The sequence below is a fragment of the Suncus etruscus genome, chromosome 2, assembly GCF_024139225.1.
Source record: "Suncus etruscus isolate mSunEtr1 chromosome 2, mSunEtr1.pri.cur, whole genome shotgun sequence".
Taxonomy (NCBI): Eukaryota; Metazoa; Chordata; class Mammalia; order Eulipotyphla; family Soricidae; genus Suncus; species Suncus etruscus.
The window spans coordinates 138,396,396-138,416,310 of NC_064849.1; the positions used below are offsets into that span (position 1 = coordinate 138,396,396).

The 19,915-nt window shown below is 36.6% G+C and overlaps 1 protein-coding gene and 1 pseudogene across 1 annotated transcript in view; both read left to right on the top strand.

Annotated features, from left to right (window-relative positions):
* Positions 1 to 9,678, top strand: part of LOC126001009 (acidic leucine-rich nuclear phosphoprotein 32 family member B-like) — a 25,426-nt pseudogene extending 15,748 nt beyond the window's left edge.
* Positions 1 to 19,915, top strand: part of ATG10 (autophagy related 10) — a 289,692-nt gene that overhangs the window by 50,392 nt on the left and 219,385 nt on the right.

The window sequence follows — 19,915 nt, forward strand, 5'->3', positions numbered from 1 at the left end:
CCCTACAAACTTGGCTGGACAAGTGAGACAATACAATGCTAGGGCCTGGTAATTGAGTGCTTCTTAGGCCTGAGGTGTTGGGGGTGCCACTTACTGCTGGTGTTCAAACTTAGTCTTTGTACATACATGTAATGTGCTCCTGATCTCTGTGCCTTCTTCCTGGGCCCAGGAAGAGGTGTTGCAGTTACTTCTTAAAATAATAAACACCAGTTTTCTCTGAAAAGGTTAGCTTGGCAGATAGCAAAGGGGATAAGAGGACGGAATTCATCCTTTTACTATTCATACTAGAATTTGTTTGATGCCAGTAAAATAAAAAGAGATGGAAAAGATATAGCTGTTAACCAAGACTTATAAATGTATTGATTTTATGTCAGATTATATAATGGAAATATTAATCCAGATAATTAATAAATCAAACAGGTTTTCTTTCTTTCAGAATGATGAATCTACACCTATCAAAAGTTGCTCAATTCCAGTATAGTTAGATTTTCTAAAGAGAAATATTGGAAGAGTGTCAGTTTTCTATAAGAAGCACCTCCCAAAATTACTGAGACTGGAGGTGATAAAGCCATTGTTGAAAACAAATAAGGTATGGAATCAAGCTTGAATGTGTTTATGGATTAGCATCTTGCAATGGCAATAGTATAATAGTTTTCTTTCAAAAGTTATTACAAAAACATGGATATTAAAAAATACCTTGTTTTACTCATTTATGTATTTTGGCAGGATTTTTTTTTCTTTTTTTCGGTTACACTAGGTGATGTTCAGGGATTATTTCTGGTTCTTTGCTCAGGGATTACCCCTAGCAGTGTGTGGGAGATCAAATTGGTGTAGTTACTTATAAGACAAGTGCTGTAACTTCTGTATTATTTCTCTGGACTAATACCATTTTTTTATTCACAAACTCTATGTATGAAAGTTTGCCAGTCTATGAGCTTTACATAGTTTGGTATTTTTAAACGGAGACTCTATTACACACAAATATACTTCATTCATATCTACATTAATTTATTCGATTGGGGAACAATCCAGCTGTGCTCAGGCTTGCTTGTGGCTCTGAACTAGGGAATCATTCCTACTCAGGCTCAGAGGATCACACAGGGTACTGGTAATTGGACCCAGTTTGACTACCTGCAAGGCAAAAGCCCTACCTAGTACTTTCTTGGTCTCCTTATATCTGCTTTTAACTTGATGTGAAGAAATGGGACTAGAATACAACTTTCCACTGTTCATATTGGGGGCCAGCAATTGTCTAAGGAAAGATGGATGTAAATTTATTAAAAGTTATGAACTCGGGTTGGGTAGATAGACCAACAGGTAGTAGTAAATGGAAGTAGTAGTATGTAGGAGGCATGACTCCAGTACTTGGCATTACATGGTTCCCAAGCACGACCAAGTGTGTCCCCTGAGTGTGGCCTAAAAGTCATAAATCAATAAAGAAATCACGAGGTTTTATTGAACTAGAAGGAGAATTGAAACTCTTTGGAAAATAATTTTTACTTTGGAGATTGGTTGAAAGATCATTCTTGATTGAAAAATTAACTTATTAACTAAATAGATGAAGTAAATAGAAAAATTTCAGGACTTTATCATTATAATGTATTAAATATACTGATAACAATTATAGATTCAAGGCAAACATATGGCCTGGGAAATTGGGTCTAAAATGGGTTAGAGTAAGAGCCAGGAGTTAGCCCTGGCAAACAATTATAGTGTTTAGTCAATATCACAGTTTGCGTAGTAATGGATGATTATTAAGACAAATAGAGCAACATCTGTATATTTAAAGAAAAGTTGCATCACTGATGTGTTTGATTTTAGTTTTGTTTACAATTCATTCATAGTCTCATAAGAAAATTTCACATTATATTTGTCAATGCAAGATTTGATTTATCGAATAATGGTACTTTTTAATTACAATACAGATTTAAATGACTCAAATTCTGGTTGCTGAAGAGAATGAAGTTCCCATCATTTGGAAAAAAGGGATAAATACTTTTCTTTATAGAAAATTTTTTTCTTTGTTTTTGGGCCACAGGGGTTACTCCTGGATATGTGTTCAGAAATTGCTCCTGGCTTGGGGGACCATATGGAATGCCAAGGGATCAAACCTTGGTCTGTTCTAAGTTAGCGTGTGCAAAGCAGATGCCCTACCACTTGCACCACCGCTCTGGCCCCAAATACTTTTCTTTATAGAAATTTAAAATATATTAGTCGGGGGGGGGGGAAGGAGATATAGCACAGTGGTAAGGTGTTTGCCTTTCATGCAGAAGGACGGTGGTTCAAATCCCGACATCCCATATGGCCCCTCGAGCCTGCTGGGGACGATTTCTGAGTGTAGAGCACTGCCGGGTGTGACCCAAAATCCAATATACACATATGTATATATTTATCAGGGGGCTGAAAGCAAGAATAGGAATTGGCTGCAATAATTATACAACATAAGACTATATTAAGATTATTTTACAATTATATATATCTGCAAGCTTCTTCAATTTACTGTTCAAATTTTTGAATGTCATGCTGTGAAAAAGGTTAGGAAGTATGGAACTGAATCATATGATAATCTGAAAAGCTGAGGCAAGAATGTTAACTGTGACACATCTTAAATAGTTACACTACATTTTGAAATTCAGTAAAAAAAATCAAAGACTAGGGGCCAGAGAGATAGCATGGAGATAGGGCATTTGCCTTGCATGCAGAAGGATGGTGGTTCGAATCCCGGCATCCCATATGGTCCCCCAAACCTGCCAGGGGCTATTTCTGAGCATAGAGCCAGGGATAACCCCTGAGCACTGCTGGGTTTGACCCAAAAACCATATATATATATATATATATATATATATATATATATATATATATATATATATTAAAGACTATCAGAAGGTTAATGTTTTAGGAATATATTTAACAATTAGGTTCATATGATAGAACAGCTGTTGTGCCTGTTTTACTGGTGTTGTGTGTGTGTGTGTGTGTGTGTGTGTGTGTGTGTGTGTGTGTGTGTGTGGTGGTAGTGAATGGCTGAGTAGGAAGGTAAAGAGATGGAAGAGATAAACCAGACTGAGCTAAGCCAAAGAATTATTCAAATGACACCTAAATTTTAAAAATTTAAAAACTTTTAGAAAATTTTGAAGAATAAATGCCTGGTAAAATAGGCTTTCTTATTTTTTTTTTTTAGAAAGTTTTAAAAATTTTGGAAAAATTAAGGCCTGTTAGAAATAGATTTTTTTAAATATTTAGAAAATTTTTTGCTTTTCTATTTTTGGATCTTACCTGACAGTGCTGAGGGGCTGTTCCTAGCTCTGTGCTCAGGAGCGACCCGTGGCATTGCTTTATAGACCCTATGTGGTGGTGCTGGGGATTGGCTGGTTACTCAATCACTATAAGCCTCAGTAGTTAATCACTCTGGTCCCAATAGTTAGATTTTCTTAAAAGACTATTCCACAGTACTTTGTTTTACTTATTTTATCTGTCAAGTGTAACAACTACAGTTCTAAAAAATTCCCATGTGACAGCTTGTCACACTTCAGCTCCTCTTTAGCTCTTGTGGCTGAAGAAGGTACATTACTATTAAGGGAGAACACCTGTATTTGTGTAGTTGGCTTCTGGACCTAAATTTAGGAGTTTGTTTTTATTCCTGTTAGTATCAATTCATTTGCCTATTGTCACTGAGGCTTTTTTTTAATTTTTATTTAATCACGTAATAAATCCAGTTTTGATAAGCCTACTTTTGAAGGTTGGCTTGAAAGAAATAATAGTTATTATATATTTTAGGGAAACATATATATCTTCTACAAACCTTAAAGCAGCAGCTTATAAGAAGGCGTAATTGCAGGATATTCCCATTCCTGTGACCAGAAAAGTGAAGAGAGCCAAAAAACACAGTGGGAATTAAACGAAGTAGGGTTAAGTTTTCATTAAAGGCTGTGCCATGCATTCACCACTCCTGGTTGCCTTGGCAACCAGGCTCCCTAGCATGCTAATGACATTATAATGAGAAAAAACACATGCAAATGCAGTAAATAGTAATTAGAGGCAGAGCCATACATGGAGTACTGAACTCCACCTTGGGAAGGTCTGGTTGAACTGGGGAGGGGTTTGTACTGAGGACAAAGAAAGAGGGCATGAAAAAAGGATCTGGGTCATTTCTACATGGGTTAAGCTGAGTACGCCATAGAGCACACTCCAGCAGTTGTCTCTTGGGTGTACCTGTTGTTTCTTTAGCAGAATTTAGTTGAAGTCCGAAGTCAGGCAGTTGTGCATTCAGATCATTCTACCTGTTGGCATCACTGAATGGAAAGAAACTTAGCTGTATTTGCCTTAGGTTGGGAACAAATGTAGCAGCCTACTGTTTGGAATCCTTTCTCTACCCACATGGGGTAGGACTGGGCCCGCCCAGACAAGATAACAGGGCCAGAGTATGTAGCCAAAATCCGTTTTTGTAAGAGAGAAGATTTAATTCTGTGTTGTTTCAGGTGAAACAGATAGGAACACTATTGAACTACATTTGCTTAGTGAGAGGTGTGGTCTATTAATAATGGTGCCAATATATAGAAAGGTGTCAGGTGAGAGAAAGAAAGAGCTTTTGATTAATCAGAGTCATAAGAATGCACTATTTCATTCTCTTTTATTTCATTGTGTACCTTTTATTTCATTGTGTAAGGCTCTTCTTTTTTATTTTTATTGATACATATCTGTGTTTTCTTCTTGGAAATGGCTTGAAACATGTCGTGGTATCTGCTTCACATTATTTTGATTTTCAACATCAACTTTTTGGCATCAGCTGAACTTTAGTACCAAATTAAAAACTAGAAATATCCCTTGAGACTCATACAATTTCCCTCTTCTTTTTTTCCCTCTGAATTAAAAAGTTCACAAGAAATGTTTTTACACATTTGTAAAAATTGCATTATTATTACTATTATTAAAAGTGCAATAATATAGATGTATGTTAAAATGTTTAAGTCCTTTGTAACATCTTCCTATATTCTCTAATTCCTTGTCCAAACTTCCCAAGAAAACCAGTGTTAACAGTTTGGGGAGTATACTTCAGAATGTCTCCCAATGAGAGTATATATGCATGGTTATATATGTATTTGTAATATATATTGCAATATATTAAAACATAACTGTAAATAACATTTATTATTGCTATGTGAAGACATTATGTGTGCATATTAATTCAACTAATACTTAAAATTTCCATGGGGGTTTATAGAAAAGAAAAAGAAGTTGAAGAAGTCCAGATACATGGCCATGATGATAAGTCATATTTATGTCCTAGGAAGTCTAATTTGAAGCTAATGCATTTTATTACCACACTATCCTACCTACTCTGAGGAAAATATATGCATGTTTTCTTATTCATATAATTGTAATCAGTCATTCCATATGATAATTCTTTAAGTAGTTGCAAGTTTTATATTTAGGGTTATTCACTTATCTCTGCCACATTGATGTTATTTGTTTTCATTCTTTTTTATTTTTGCTTAGATACACTGTAATTTAAGTAGTCTTCTGGATATTTATGGGTATTCAATTTGCTAGAACAAAGGATTTTTAAATTACTTTATTTAAACACCATGGTTTACAAGGTAAATAATACAGTTGTTTTTTTCTTTACAGTTACAAAGTTGTTTATAATTGAGTTTCAGTCATATAGTGTACAAAATCCTTCACCAGTACACATTTCTTGCCACCTATGTTTCCAGTTTCCCTCCTGCCCTTTACTCTACCTTTCTCTGTATCAGATGGTTTCTCTCTCTCTTCCTTTTTTTTTTTTCTTTTAGACACTTTGTTTTGCAGTATTGTTACTGAAGGGCTGTCATGCATATCACTTTATCTCCTAACAATAAAGTAAAACAACTTTTATGTTAACTTGTATATTTTTATAGTAAATAGTTCTAAATATGATTTCTGAGTGAGATAGCATGCTCACTTTATATTTTTATGGACATTGCACAAATTAGCACAATGATCAACCTTGTCTTGGTATTTGTACACTGACATCTCAGTTTGCTTTTCTTTCTTTCTTGACTACATCTGTTGGTTCCTCTTTATCTCCAGTACTCTTCTATTCTACATCAATGGTTTCTATTCTCCAGTTAGGCTAACTCCCCAGTAAATACCATCAGTCTCTTGGCTTTAAATGCTATATATTCAGTGAGGAAGGCAATGGAATTTGTATTTTTGGTCCTTGTCATTTTCTTTGTCATTTCTTTGAACTTTTTATCTTGAGCAACTTAACCAATATTTCATATAAATGTAAACTAGGTATGATAAATTTGAGTTTACTTAACTTTCTCTGTCCTCCCCGCAACCTGCTTCTCCATCAACTTACCCATTTTGGAAAATACTAGCTTCCAGTTGTTCAGGCCACGAATCTCAAGTTCTCCTTGATTCTTAAAATTTTATCTCTAAAATTTTTTATTTGATCCATTAATAAATACTAATAATTCCATTGTCAAATATATTATATATTTATATTAAATTATATTACATTACATTATGTTATAATTAATAATATATATTAGAATATATATTAATAATCAGTTACTTCACATGCCTTCCTCTTGTACTACCTTTTCACCTGGTTAAATTTTTTTTTTGGTTTTTGAGTCAAACCCAGCAGCGCTCAAGGATTACTCCTGGCTCTGTACTCAGAAATCACTCCTGGCAGGTTCGGGGGACTTATGGGACGCCCAGATTCAAACCACCGTTCGTCCTGGATTGGCTGTGTGCTGTGTGCAAGGCAATTGCCCTACTGTGTGCTATCTCTCCAGCCCCTTCACCTGGTTTATTGTAGTAACTTCCTTAAGTAGTTCCTCTATAAAACCTGGTCTCTAAAGTGAAGCTAGAATGATCAGGTGGAAACATGAGTCTGATCAAAACCCTTCAGTGAACTCTAATTTTAGTCAACACAATTCCTGTTTAAATATCTCTAATCTAACAGTTACCTCTAACAGTGATTTATACCATATTTCATTTCTGTATTTTTTCATTTGCTTTATGGTTTGAGATCTTACATCTAAGTCTTTAATTCATTTTGAATGACTTCAATGTAGGGTTAGGGAGTAGTTCATTTTCACTTTTTATTTATTTATTTATTTATTTTACTTTTTATTTATTTATTTATTTATTTATTTTTTGTATATAGCCTTTTGCCTATAGCTTCCAAGCCCTAAATGGTTCCCATCTTCTTTCCTTTTTAGTTTTCTCTCATTTTCCTGTTCTTCATGACACTTTTTTTTTTTTTTTTGGTTTTTGGGTCACATCCGGCAGCACTTAGGGGTTACTCCTGGTTCTGTGCTCAGAAATCGCTCCTGGCAGGCTCAAGGGACCATATGGGATGCTGAGATTCAAACCACCAACCTTCTGCATGCAAGGCAAATGCCTTACCTCCAATCTATCGCTCCGGCCCCCCAGGACACCTTTTCATTGTACTATTTCTGCTGGTTTTTTTTTTTTTTTATCATGGAGTCTTGACATTTTCCATTCCTACTGTCCAGTGTGCATTTCCTGTTTCACTGTCTCTTAGATAAGTTTGACTTATTCTCTTACTTTCTTTTCTAATTAACAAGGTCCTTCTATGTGCCTATCCCACATTAAGTAATATCTCACTTCCAGCTAAACTTCTCATTTTTATTTTTTATCACTTAAACCTACTGTTGCACATAGTTATTTGTTACCTTTCTTCTTAGAGAAAGAACTATCCTTTTGTTTACTGCTAGAGCCTAATGAAACAAAAAATATTCTAAGTATTAGAGGCTAATAGTATTTACTAAATGAGTGAGTATATGAAAAAAATTTCTTTTCAAGCTATTTTCTTATTCTGGTATTGCAATTGTATATATAATTTTTCTTTTTTTATTTTAGGAATAATAGAATGATTTAATACTAGAAAAAACTACTGTAATGATAGATAAGTTCAATAGTGAGGAAATTTAACTCAATGATAATTGAACAATAGATAATACTTTTTAAATATGTGATATAACAGTCATATGAACATTTATTGGAAATAAAAATGATCAGACTTGAACACCAAACCCAAAGTCAACAGCAACAGAATCAATACCTAATCTACAACAAGCTGTACAAGTGGGGACCAGTTATGCTAGCATCCTGTGGGGTAAAGGAGGGAGAAGTGGGATGCATGCTGGGAAAAGGGATGGAGGGAGGACAACACTGTGGTGGTGGTGGGAATTCCCCTTATTCATTATCACTATTTACCTTAAATATTACTATGAAAGATTTGTAACTCACCTTGGCCACAATAAAAATTAAAAATATATATGATATAAGTACAATATACTTAATATCATTGATTAGCATCCTTAGCTATATTACATATTAGTTATGACTAAGGATTAAATTCTTATTATACCATTTTCTTTTTTTATAAGTTTTTTTTTGTTTTTTTTTTGTTTTTTTGGGTCACACCCGGCAGCACTCAGGGATTACTCCTGGCTCTACACTCAGAAATTACTTCTGGCAGGCTCAGGGGACCATATGGATGCTGGGATTTGAACCACCATCCTTCTGCATGCAAGGAAAACGCCCTACTTCTATCTCTCTGGCCCCATTTTTATATTTTTTTTAATAATTTTTTATTTAAAGAAAATCCATTACATATTTTACATGACTGATCATAATACATTTGTTTCAAGATGAGGGAAAGCAAAGTTATTAAAAACTAAAAAATAAAATGGAAGTCCAAGAATAAAGAAAGAATAAAAAGTTAGGGGGCCGGGCGGTGGCGCTAGAGGTAAGGTGCCTGCCTTGCCTGCGCTAGCCTAGGACGGACCGCGGTTCGATCCCCCGGCGTCCCATATGGTCCCCCAAGCCAGGAGCGACTTCTGAGTGCATAGCCAGGAGTAACCCCTGAGCGTTACCGGGTGTAGCCCAAAAACCAAAAAAAAAAAAAAAAAAAAAAGAATAAAAAGTTAAATAGCGACTAAGGTCGGGCCCCTGCGGGTTGCGGGCTGGCGCCACCTGGACCGCGAGCCAGGCAGGGCACGTGGCCGCCCTGTTTTCCCTTCAGGAAGGGAACTCAGTTGCAGTTTCAAATCTCCCCAAGCTACCTAAATTGAAAAAGCTTGAGCTCAGTGAAAATAAGGTGTTTGGAGGTCTGGACATGTTAGCAGAAAAACTTCCAAATCTTATGCATCTAAATTTAAGTAGAAATAAGCTGAAAGATATCAGCACCTTAGAACCTTTGAAAAAGTTGGGATATCTGAGAAGCCTGGATCTGTTTAACTGTGAAGTTACTTACCTGAATGACTACGGAGAGAGTGTCTTCAAGCTCTTGCCCCAACTGACCTACTTGGATGGTTATGACTGAGATGATAGAGAAGCTCCTGATTCAGACACTGAGGTAGACGGTGCAGATGAAGAGGAGGAGGATGAAGAGGATGAGGATGGTGAGGAGGAAGAGTTTGATGATGAAGATAATGAAGATGAAGATGTAGAAGGGGAAGAAGATGAAGATGAAGTCAGTGGAGAGGAAGAAGATTTTGGTCAGGATGGAGAAGTTGATGAAGATGATGAGGATGAGGATGAAGATGAGGATGAGGAGGAAGAGGAAGAAGAAAGCGGGAAAGGTGAAAAGAGGAAGAGAGAAACAGATGATGAAGGAGAAGATGATTAAGACCCTATCTAAACTGCAAAAACAGAACTGTTCAGTATTGGTTGGATTGCTCTCATGGATTTTTGGTAACTGTTTAAAAAAAGTAGCTGTGATAAAAAAATAATAAAAAAAAATTTTTTTAAAATACCCAGATACCCACCCACCCAAAGAGCCAAAGAATAGTTCCTGTGACATTCCACCTTCCTTCACTTAGACCCTCTTGGAAATCTACAACCAGGTTTGGGGATTTCATCCCAACAAAATTGTCATAAGCGTTGTTAGGTTTTGTGTAATATTCTTTTTTTTTTTTTTGGTTTTTCAGGCCACACCCATTTGATGCTCAGGTGTTACTCCTGGCTAAGCACTCAGAAATTGCCCCTGGCTTGGGGGGGCCATATGGGATGCCGGGGGATCGAACCGTGGTCCTTCCTTGGCTGGCGCTTGCAAGGCAGACACCTTACCTCTAGCGCCAACTCGCCGGCCCCTTGTGTAATATTCTTTCTGTAACGTGGCTTGCTGTGTGTACGGGAGCATCCACCCATGGCTGCCAGTTACATGGAGATAGGAACTGCATTTTTTACTTTCTGTACAACAAAAAAAGCTTTGTAAATAAAATCTTAACATTTAAAAAAAACGTTAAATAGCAAGTATATTTGTGAAAATTATTTTCCAGAATTTCTCTCTGTATACCTCCACAGTACATGTCTTCTTTAGTTTCCCCATTGATCTTTGTAATTAATGGTTTGGAGTGATGAATTCTCATAGTGTTGAAAGATGTGCTAGATCCAATCAATCTGCCTGGAAGTCTATGATATAAATTGAAAAGACTTCGTGTGGACACACTAGAGTCTGCGCAATTTGGGAAAATGAGATCTGATGGGAAGGGAGGAAGGATGCTAGGAAAGACCCCAAAAAACAGCCCCATTTGCTTTTGGTGGAAGAGATTAAGATATGAGGTTCCCTATTCTCTCCTGACACCAATCTGACTGGCCCTAAAGGGCAGATGAATAGTGATGGCCCTGGAACCTTGAATGAAGCTGAGGCCCTTTCGAGCTTGGTGGAGGGGACTAGGACAGGAGCCTCACTGCTTTCACCCAGACATGGCCCGACTCTGTATATAATTTTTCTTAACTTATTTTATACTTTTAATCTAATGGATAGAAAATTATTTGATATGTACTTTTCTCTTTATCATGACATTTAACAAATGTTGTATACTTTTTAATTACTGGTGTTTTTCTGGGGATTCTGTTTAGGTTCTTTGTTCTGTTTGTTTTTTGGCGGCTTACTTGCTTGTACTCAGAGTTTACTCCTGGCTTTGTGCTTAGTGATGTGTATAGTATGCAAAGCTCTTGCCTTGCACATGGTCAACCTGGATTCAGTCCCCCCATATGGTCCCCTGAGCCTGCCATGAATTGTCCCTCAGCCCAGGGCCAAAAGTAAGCTCTGAGTACTGCCAAGTGTGGCCTCGAAACCAAAAATTAATTAATTAAAAATGTTAATGACTTCATTACATTTTCCTTTAAAAAAACTTAATGATTGATTTGGGGGCCACATCCAGTAGCACTCAGGTATTACTCCAGGCTCTGCACTCAGAAATCACCCCTGGCAGGCTGGGGACCATATGGGATGCTGGGAATCGAACTGGGTCCTTCCCGGGTCGGCCACATATAAGGCAAATTCCCTATTGCTATGCTATCGCTTTGCCCCCATTACATTTTCCTTTTGAAGTAAATTTTAAAGTCACTTTAATTCCTGTACTATCTCTCTGGCTCCTATGTTAAGCTTCTTAAGAGAGTTCCACACAATTTTACAAAATTATTCAACCAGTTTAGAATCCTACCAAAGGTGAATATAGCTTTCTTTTTCATATATTCTTGCTAGCACTTATTGTTGTTCCTTTTGATGTTAGCCATTCTCACTGACATAAAGTGGTTTCTCACTATAATTTGTATTTTTATTTGTATTTTCTTGATCATCAGTGTTATGAACATTTTTTATATGCTTGTAAGTTACTTGTATGTTCTCTTTGGAGAAGTGTCTATTTAAATCCCCTGGGTTTTTATTTTTATTTTGTTTTGTTTTATTTTGTTTTTATTTTTTTAATTTGATTGGGTTGTTTTTGTTGGTAAATTGTATAAGTTCCATATACATGTTGGACTTTAACTCTTCTATGTCTATGTGAGAAAAGTGGACATCTATGCCTTTTGCTTGATATCAGAAGAAGGTTTTTTGGGTTTTCCTCATTGAGTATGATGTTGAGTATGGGTTGCTGCTACATTAAAAGATGGAATGGAAAATATGCTAATAGTAGATGAATATTTTTATGAAACCTCAACAGAAATAAAATTTATCCAAGCATTACCCAGTGCAAATTTTAGAACTGAAAATAATATAGTATTTGAAGCTTAAATTCTCTAAAGTTAACAAAGTGGCGATAACAAGGAAAGAATCAGTCAATTTGAAAATAAAGGGTTTTTATTATCGTTCTACTTCTCTCCCACAATTTATGTTATTTTACATAAATAACTTTTAAGTGAGATTTCTTTTTCTTTTATAAAACTCCCTTAAGTATTTCTTGGAGGGATGATTTGGAGGGTGATGAATTTCTTTAATTATCTTATATCTGAAAACATTTTTTTCATTCTTAAAATCTGAATAATATTCTGATATGTAGAGAATTCTTGGTTGAAGGCCTTTTCCATTCACACTTAAAAAATCATAGTACTTATTTTCAAAACATTAACTTGAAGGATATTTGTACATCTGTGTTCATTGCAGTACTTAGTATAATAGCCAGTTATAGAAATGACCAATATATACAACCACAGATAAATGAATCAATAGTTGTGATATACCTGTATACTCGGGTCATACAGGTTACTTGATTCGGTGTGTGTGCACCAAATCAAATGCACATAGTCTCCAATCATCTTCTGCCGTCTGCACAGTAAATATTGGGGAGATTAGAAAGGGACAGTATACTGTCATGGGAATAACTACAGGCTCTGTACATGCTCTTCTACTCTCCCCTAGGTCCTTCTGTGATACCTAATTGTGACATGTTTTTGATTTTGGTTTGGTTTTTGGTTTTTGGGTCACACCCAGCAGTGCTCAGGGGCTACTCCTGGCTCTATGCTCAGAAATCACTCCTGGGAGGCTCAGGGGACCATATGGGATGCCGGGATTTGAACCACCTTCCTTCTGCACGCAAGGCAAATGCCTTACCGCTGTGCTATCACTCTGGCCCCATAATTGTGACATGTTTTGATGTGAGCCAGTTTGGGTTAATTTTGTTGGAATTTTTTGGGCTTCTTGTTCTGTCTTTATTTTATTTTTAACTTGAGGAAATTTCCACTTATTGTTTCTTCAAATAAGAATTTTTTGATTTTTATTCTTTTTTCTTTTGGAATCCTTGATGTGAATATTGTTCCTTTTGATGATTAAGTCATATAGTTCCTCATTGTTTTTAATTTTGCTCCTTTTGGCTAATTTTTTATCACCCCCAACAGTGCTCAATGATTACTCTTAGACTACTTCCCAGGTCTCTCCCCTGGCAGTCCTTTGGGGACCATTCAGTATGGGAATTGAGCCTGGACCTGCTTCAGGAGAAGCATTTGCTCTAGTTCATAAACCATTTCTTTGGCCCTTTTTTGCTTATCTTTTTGATGGTTTTTACTACTTTATCATTGATTTGATTTCCAGTTTACTCCCTTCTGTACTTTAGCTCTTTATTTGTCAATTCTATTTCTGTATTTTTTAAATTTATTATTTATTTGGACTTTTCTTCAAACTGTAATATTTTTTCTGTCTTTGTTGAAGTTTTATTTTATTGATCTCATTTCTATCTGCATCATTTAGATCTTTGAAGTCTATTCAGATAGCTCGCATAGTTCCATTGTACAAGATGTTCTTTTCAGGCTATTTTCTCCTCTTGTTCTGGCAAGTGATGCTTAGGTGTTCTGGGGCTTCTCCTAACAAATCTAGGTCGACTGAATTGGAGATTCAGTGGAGGATGCGGTGCTGCTCAAAACTGTAATTTTGGGGATTACCCAGGTCACCATGGTGGTATACAGGGCTATACCATTTGATGCCTAGGGAACCATGTGGACCCAGGGATTAAACTAGGTTTGGCTATATGTGAAGTATGTACCTTAACCCTGTGCTAACTCTCCAGCCCTGTTGTCTTGATTTATTAGTCTTTGTGGGTTCTTTTGTCTTCCTTTTATGCCTGGTGTTTCATATGTGCCTGGGCTGGTGATGGGGGGCTTGTATTAAAGTGGAAATAGGTGGAATAACCAGGACTTCAAGAGAGTAAGTACTTGGGTAGATATGCTCTGAGTTCAAGAGGTCCTAGGCATTGCTAATGACCAGCAGTTACTATGATGCACTGGTCCCACAGACCTGAGTTGTGATGTACTCTTATTTTATAAGAAGACTAGGAATTCAGTCCCATCCTGTGGTATAGCATGCATTCTGGGGTTGGCAGAGGCAGTGGAATCCATGACTATCTATTTGATCATGCTTTAGGAGGCTTTCTGGGTGCTTTCTGTCTTCTGTGTTGTGGTTTGGACTGGTTGCAGTTAGATGTGCTCTGGCCTATACAGGTTGGGTTTGTTGCCAGTTCAGCTCTTTTTTTTTTAGGAATAGGTATAGCCATCTTTTGGAATCTACCTTCGAATGTGTTATAGAATTTTGATCCAGCGAATACCCAACAGCAAGGTAGCTTGAGGTTTCCCAGATGCTACCTGTCCATGTTTCAGACCCCCTATTTATACACTGTGTTCTCACCTCCCATTCCTCTGCCCCAGTACATGATCTTAAGATTGAGATGCCAGTGTTTGGTGCAACCTTCCCCATCTTCCTTTCTTTCCCTGGTAAAGTTCTGCACTGAGAAATCTCTTCCAATTACTGTTTCCTCCTAGGAAAAAAATTGGGCAATTTTTCATGGCTCTGGGGTTTGCAGTCAAGGTGTTCTCCTTTATCTCTTGCTACGTTTCATTGTGGTTTCAGGTTGGCTCCTGTGTTTGTCATGCCAAGTTTTAATATAAATATGCTGTGATCGTGGAAAGAGATAAAACCAAATTCTCCTTATTTCAGTCATCTTCACTTCTCTTCTGATTTTTCGTGTTGATCTTTTTCTCACCATTTCCTGAAATGCTCATACTAGTTTTATATTTTTGACTGTTGATTTTTTGTATTATTTAATTAAGCAATAAAATCATCAATAATTGTTTTCTTTTATAAGACTTTCACCAGGCAATGAGCTGAGAGACTTATTGAGCTTACTGTGTTCAATAAAACTTTTATTTCGCTTCTTCATAGATTTTTATTGTGCCCTAGCTGTTCCTGAGACCTTGAAATCCAACTTAATTTTATTTTTGGTTTGGTGTTATAGTTGTTTAAGAGATGATAGTAAATTCAGTCTGTTAGTCTATAATTATTTGAAAACTGAAGAAACAAGAATATGAAAATTCTTGATGATTACCAGTGTATCACCCATTTCATGAAATGTAAATTTAGTAAATAAATTTTTATACTAAAGTGTTATTAGGGATGATCAGCAGCAGTCTAGTTGGTTTGTTTTAGAGCCAAGAATGGGAGCACAGCAATTGGAAAGCATGATTAATTTTGGGAAGTGAAGAACATATATTAAGAAAAGGCTGCCTAAGAAGAAAAACAGATATGAAAGGATTGGTCAGTTGGTCTCAGGTGCATTGGTGGTGTTAAAAAAGGACAAATCTAAATATCCAAGCCAAAGCCAACAACATTGAAATCAAGAGACTCAAACTTTAGCAATCTAAGCTTAAAATGGGCCTCTTAAACTGGCAGTCTGGGGTTTGTGTGGTCTGGGATATACTTGGGAATCATTGGTGGAAGAAGTTCTATGATGGTGGTGGGATTGGACCTGATTCATTGCATGTCTGAAACCCATCTCTGAAGAACTTTGTGAATCACAAGGGTTTCAATGAAAAATACAAACAAACCTGATTTTCTTCAACTAAATAAAAAAATCTCCCTAGTTTTGTACCATGTGTTGTGGTGATTTGCTCTCGTATTATGTTTTGGACTCACTCTCACACAGGCCCTGTCTTGACACAGAAGCAACATTTTCTCTTTTTGAGACTTGCCTATGTCAAGTCATGGCAACAGGAGTCCCAAGGCAGATACTGACTGAGAGGGAAGTCAATTTAAGAGCTTTAAACATGCATAGACATGGAATGGCAATGACGATGAGGGCAGAGATTGTGACTCATTCTGGGAAATATGTCAAGAAACTTTTGTTACATTAATTAAAAAAGCTGAGTGGATAGCATTCTCGCTCCTCTTTCCTCCCATTCCCTCCTCTTTGCGTATAGTGTGAGTTTGCCATGTGTCTGATATTGATCCAAGTAGTGGATGTTCGATGCTCTCTTTGGCAAGTGGAATGACCCCAGTAAAATCTTACTGAATCTTCCACCTGAATTGAAAGGGTGACATGGCATTGCAGGACCCTAGCAGAATCACACTCTCCAGCCCTTGTACTGAACCACTGGCATGGTTGACTGAGAATTGTTGGACATCATGATTATTTCTTGAGAACTCTAAGAAAAGGGATAAAGTTGTGAAAGAGCAAAACCCCAAACCAAAGTATTTATAGGGTTTTAGTAGACACCTTCAGTTTAGGATGAGATCATACTGAATTAGCATGTGTCCTAAATGCATTTTGACTGGCCACCTTTTAAATAATGAGGGAATTTTGGGCACAGAGATACACAGGAACAAAAGCCACGTAAAAATAGGGTCAGAGATTAGAGTAATACCTATTTGAATTGGCAATTGCAGAGCCTAGGAAGAGGCAAGGAACATTCTGCTAGCGTGCAAAGAGAGAGCATGACCCATCAAACTTGGATTCCAGTTTTTTTTTACCTCTGATCCAGGATGGTGAGGGAATACATTTTGTTGTGTTGAGATACATGTTTTGTGGTACTTTGTTTGGCATGCCCAAAAGGCCATTCTCATCAGTCCTTTCCCTTTTCTCACCCTCACAACAAGATTCTTCTCTGATAAAATGGATTGAACTCTTCATTTTATTGAAAGTTAGGAAAGTTTTACATTCTCTGTAATGGGTTGCAAGAGTAATACTTTGTAATTAAAGTGACAGCATGTTTCCCTGATAACTTATTACATGAGACAACCAAATTACTGCTTTTCATTGAATGAGGATTACATGATTTTAAGTAAATTTTATTGTGTTTTCTTAAATAATTTTCTTTTTAACAAATACTATTATAAAAAGGAATTTATTTATGAGGTTAAGATTTGAAGTTTTTAAAATACAGAAATTGATGTGGGGAAAGTTAAATGAGATTTTTTTTTTTTTGGTTTTTGGTTTTTGGTCACACCTGGCAGCACTAAGGGGTCACTCCTGGCTCCATGCTCAGAAATTGCTCCTGGCAGGCTCGGGAGACCATATGGAATGCCACGATTCAAACCTCTGTCCTTCTGCATGCAAGGCAAAGGCCTTAACTCCATGCTATCTCTCTGGCAGTATTTTTTTTTTAAATCTAGGATATTGGGAAAATAATAGTAAATCTTTGAAAATATTTCCATTAAAGAAAACAAAAATTTTAATATCTTTACAACAAAGTGGAGTAAAAACAAAAAAGAAAATGTAATTCTACAACTGGCCCATCACACCCCTCCAGTTTGGATACTGATTGACAAAAAGACATTGGGAGTCAAAGCCAAGTAGTTTAAAAAGACTAAAGGTATACCTGGTGATCTCTCATCTACACCATAAAGTTGAAAATTCAAAACTGGCAATTTGGAAAACTTGAAAACAAAATATTGCTAAAATCAAAAGAGGAAAAGCGAATGAAATCCCTGCCTCCACAGTGTTTATTGAGAAAGTTCCCATTGTAGAAACATCTGTTTAAAGTACTTGTAAATAAATATATTAATATAAAAAAATAAAGTACTTGGGCCGGAGAGATAGCACAGCGGTAAGGCGTTTGCCTTGCATGCAGAAGGATGGTGGTTCGAATCCCGGCATCCCATATGGTCCCCTGAGCATGCCGGGGGTGATTTCTGAGCATAGAGCCACGAGTAGCCCCTGAGTACTGCCAGGTATGACCCGAAAACCAAAAAAATAAATAAAGTACTTGTTAGGATTCACACACCCCTGGGGTGGGGTTGGGCACACACCCAGCAGTGCTCAGGACTTACCTCTGGCTCTGCATTTAAGAATCACCTCTGACCAGCTGATAGGATTGTATGGCCTATGCATAGCCACATGCAAGAAAAGCACCTTCATCACTACACTATTCCCCTAATGGCCAGTTTATTTTAATTTTTTATACTATGAGTCCAAGAAGGGGAAGGAATTTATTTAAACTGTAACTATTATTTTAAAAACTTGTGTTAAATAAGCATGTAAACAGACCAGGTAGGCACTTCTAAACACATTCATGTATTCCTTCAAACCTCACCTTTCTGTCTTGATCATCTTTTCTCTCCTAACAAATGGCTGATTTCTCTTTCTGCTTATTCTTTGGGGCCACTCTCACCCCCCACTGTCCTTTTTTCTGGATTCAGAAAATCCATAAAACTGTTTTCTGTGCTTCTAACAAGTTGGAAAGTGAATGGAGAGAAAGGAAAGGGAAGGTTTGGTTGAAAATCCTGTCAAGAAAGGGGAGCAGGAATGTTGTAAGAAAATGAATGACCTCAGACAGAGGATCTTAGTGCTCAATAAAGGGTATGTCTGTATTGAATGAAATTAAAAATGAGAACACCTTAAATGACTTGTGTTTGGGTAATCGAGTGGGGATGATTACACCTCTATAATATGCTAGCCGATAAACTTTATTCTGGCTCTTGGGAACAACTGGGATAGCAATTGGACATTGGGGTTGAACACACAGACTCTGTGGTCTCGTGTTGCCAATACAGATACTTGACTTGGGATTCATCCTAAACCCTGTAACTTTATTTTTTGCCTTACACTAGATCTTTGTCTATCTTACTTTATGAGCATACACAGAACAGTCTTATTATTCCTGATTCCTATATAGAATTCCCTTGTTTGTATGATTCCAATTTGCCTAATATATGCTTCTACTGATAAAATAACTCCTTATTTATTATCTCCCTTTAGTTATTTTCATGGTTATCTCCAAGCTCTAGGCAATATATTTTACTTCAAATATCTCATCTTTGGACAATAACTCTTGATTCTTGCTAGGACAGATGAGGAATTTGGTGTCTTTATTCTACCTCCCACATTCCCTTTATTTCTCTTTCTGAACTTTAAATTAATTATACTATCATCTTTATATCATTAAGATTTATAGTATTTTGACTTTGTTAAGCAAATATAATCTGTTCTTCATTTATAGGTTGATTAAATTTGGAACCTAAATATATATGTAATGAGTCTGTTCATATACACAAGATTCTGTGTATAACTAAGTATATGATGGAATGCCAATTTAAATCTTTGACATAGCACTACTATGAGGATTTTTTTTTCATTTTATACATGAACACTCTCAGAAAGTTCTCTAAAACTGCAGAGTCAGAGAACCTGTAATCAAGGGAGTGAACTTTAGGTGGTTTTAATCCCAACCAGTCATGTATTCAACAGCCATTTTGCCAAATAAAGCAGATAAAGTACTATTCATAAGTCCATCTTGTGCAAAGTGGTGTCTGTTTCTATTGGGTGGATCATTTCTGGAAAGATATGATCTGAAAGCCAAGTATAGTTTACTTATTACCTGAGGTGCATTTTCAACTTTCTCCCCCAGAAAGTTTTAAAATATGGGTGAAGTTTTTGATGAACAGATATAACAAGTTTAGTAGTAAATTCCCAAATGCTATAAGGCCTAGTGAAATTTTGAGGCATGCAAAAGTTCTTTTCAAAGGTAAAATGTGTTATATTTTTACTTTCACTTTTGGGTTTTTGGTTTTCTTGTTCTGAATTTACCAAGGTGAGCCAGAGATTAGCATTTACCCATGAATTAGTTTGTTGCATCTGGTAACTCTTGATACTGACATAGATCAGTATCACCGTGACCAGGATTCACACATACATTTGGAAGGTGTAACAGGATGAGAAATTGAAAACAAAGTTAGTAAGATTGGGTAGTCTTGAAGAGACATATAAGCATATTTAGAATTTTATTCTGGGGGCCAGAGAGATAGCATGGAGGTAGGGCATTTGCCTTGCATGCAGGATGGTGGTTCAAATCCCGGTATCCCATGTCATTCCCCGGAGCCTGCCAGGAGCAATTTCTGAGAGAGCCA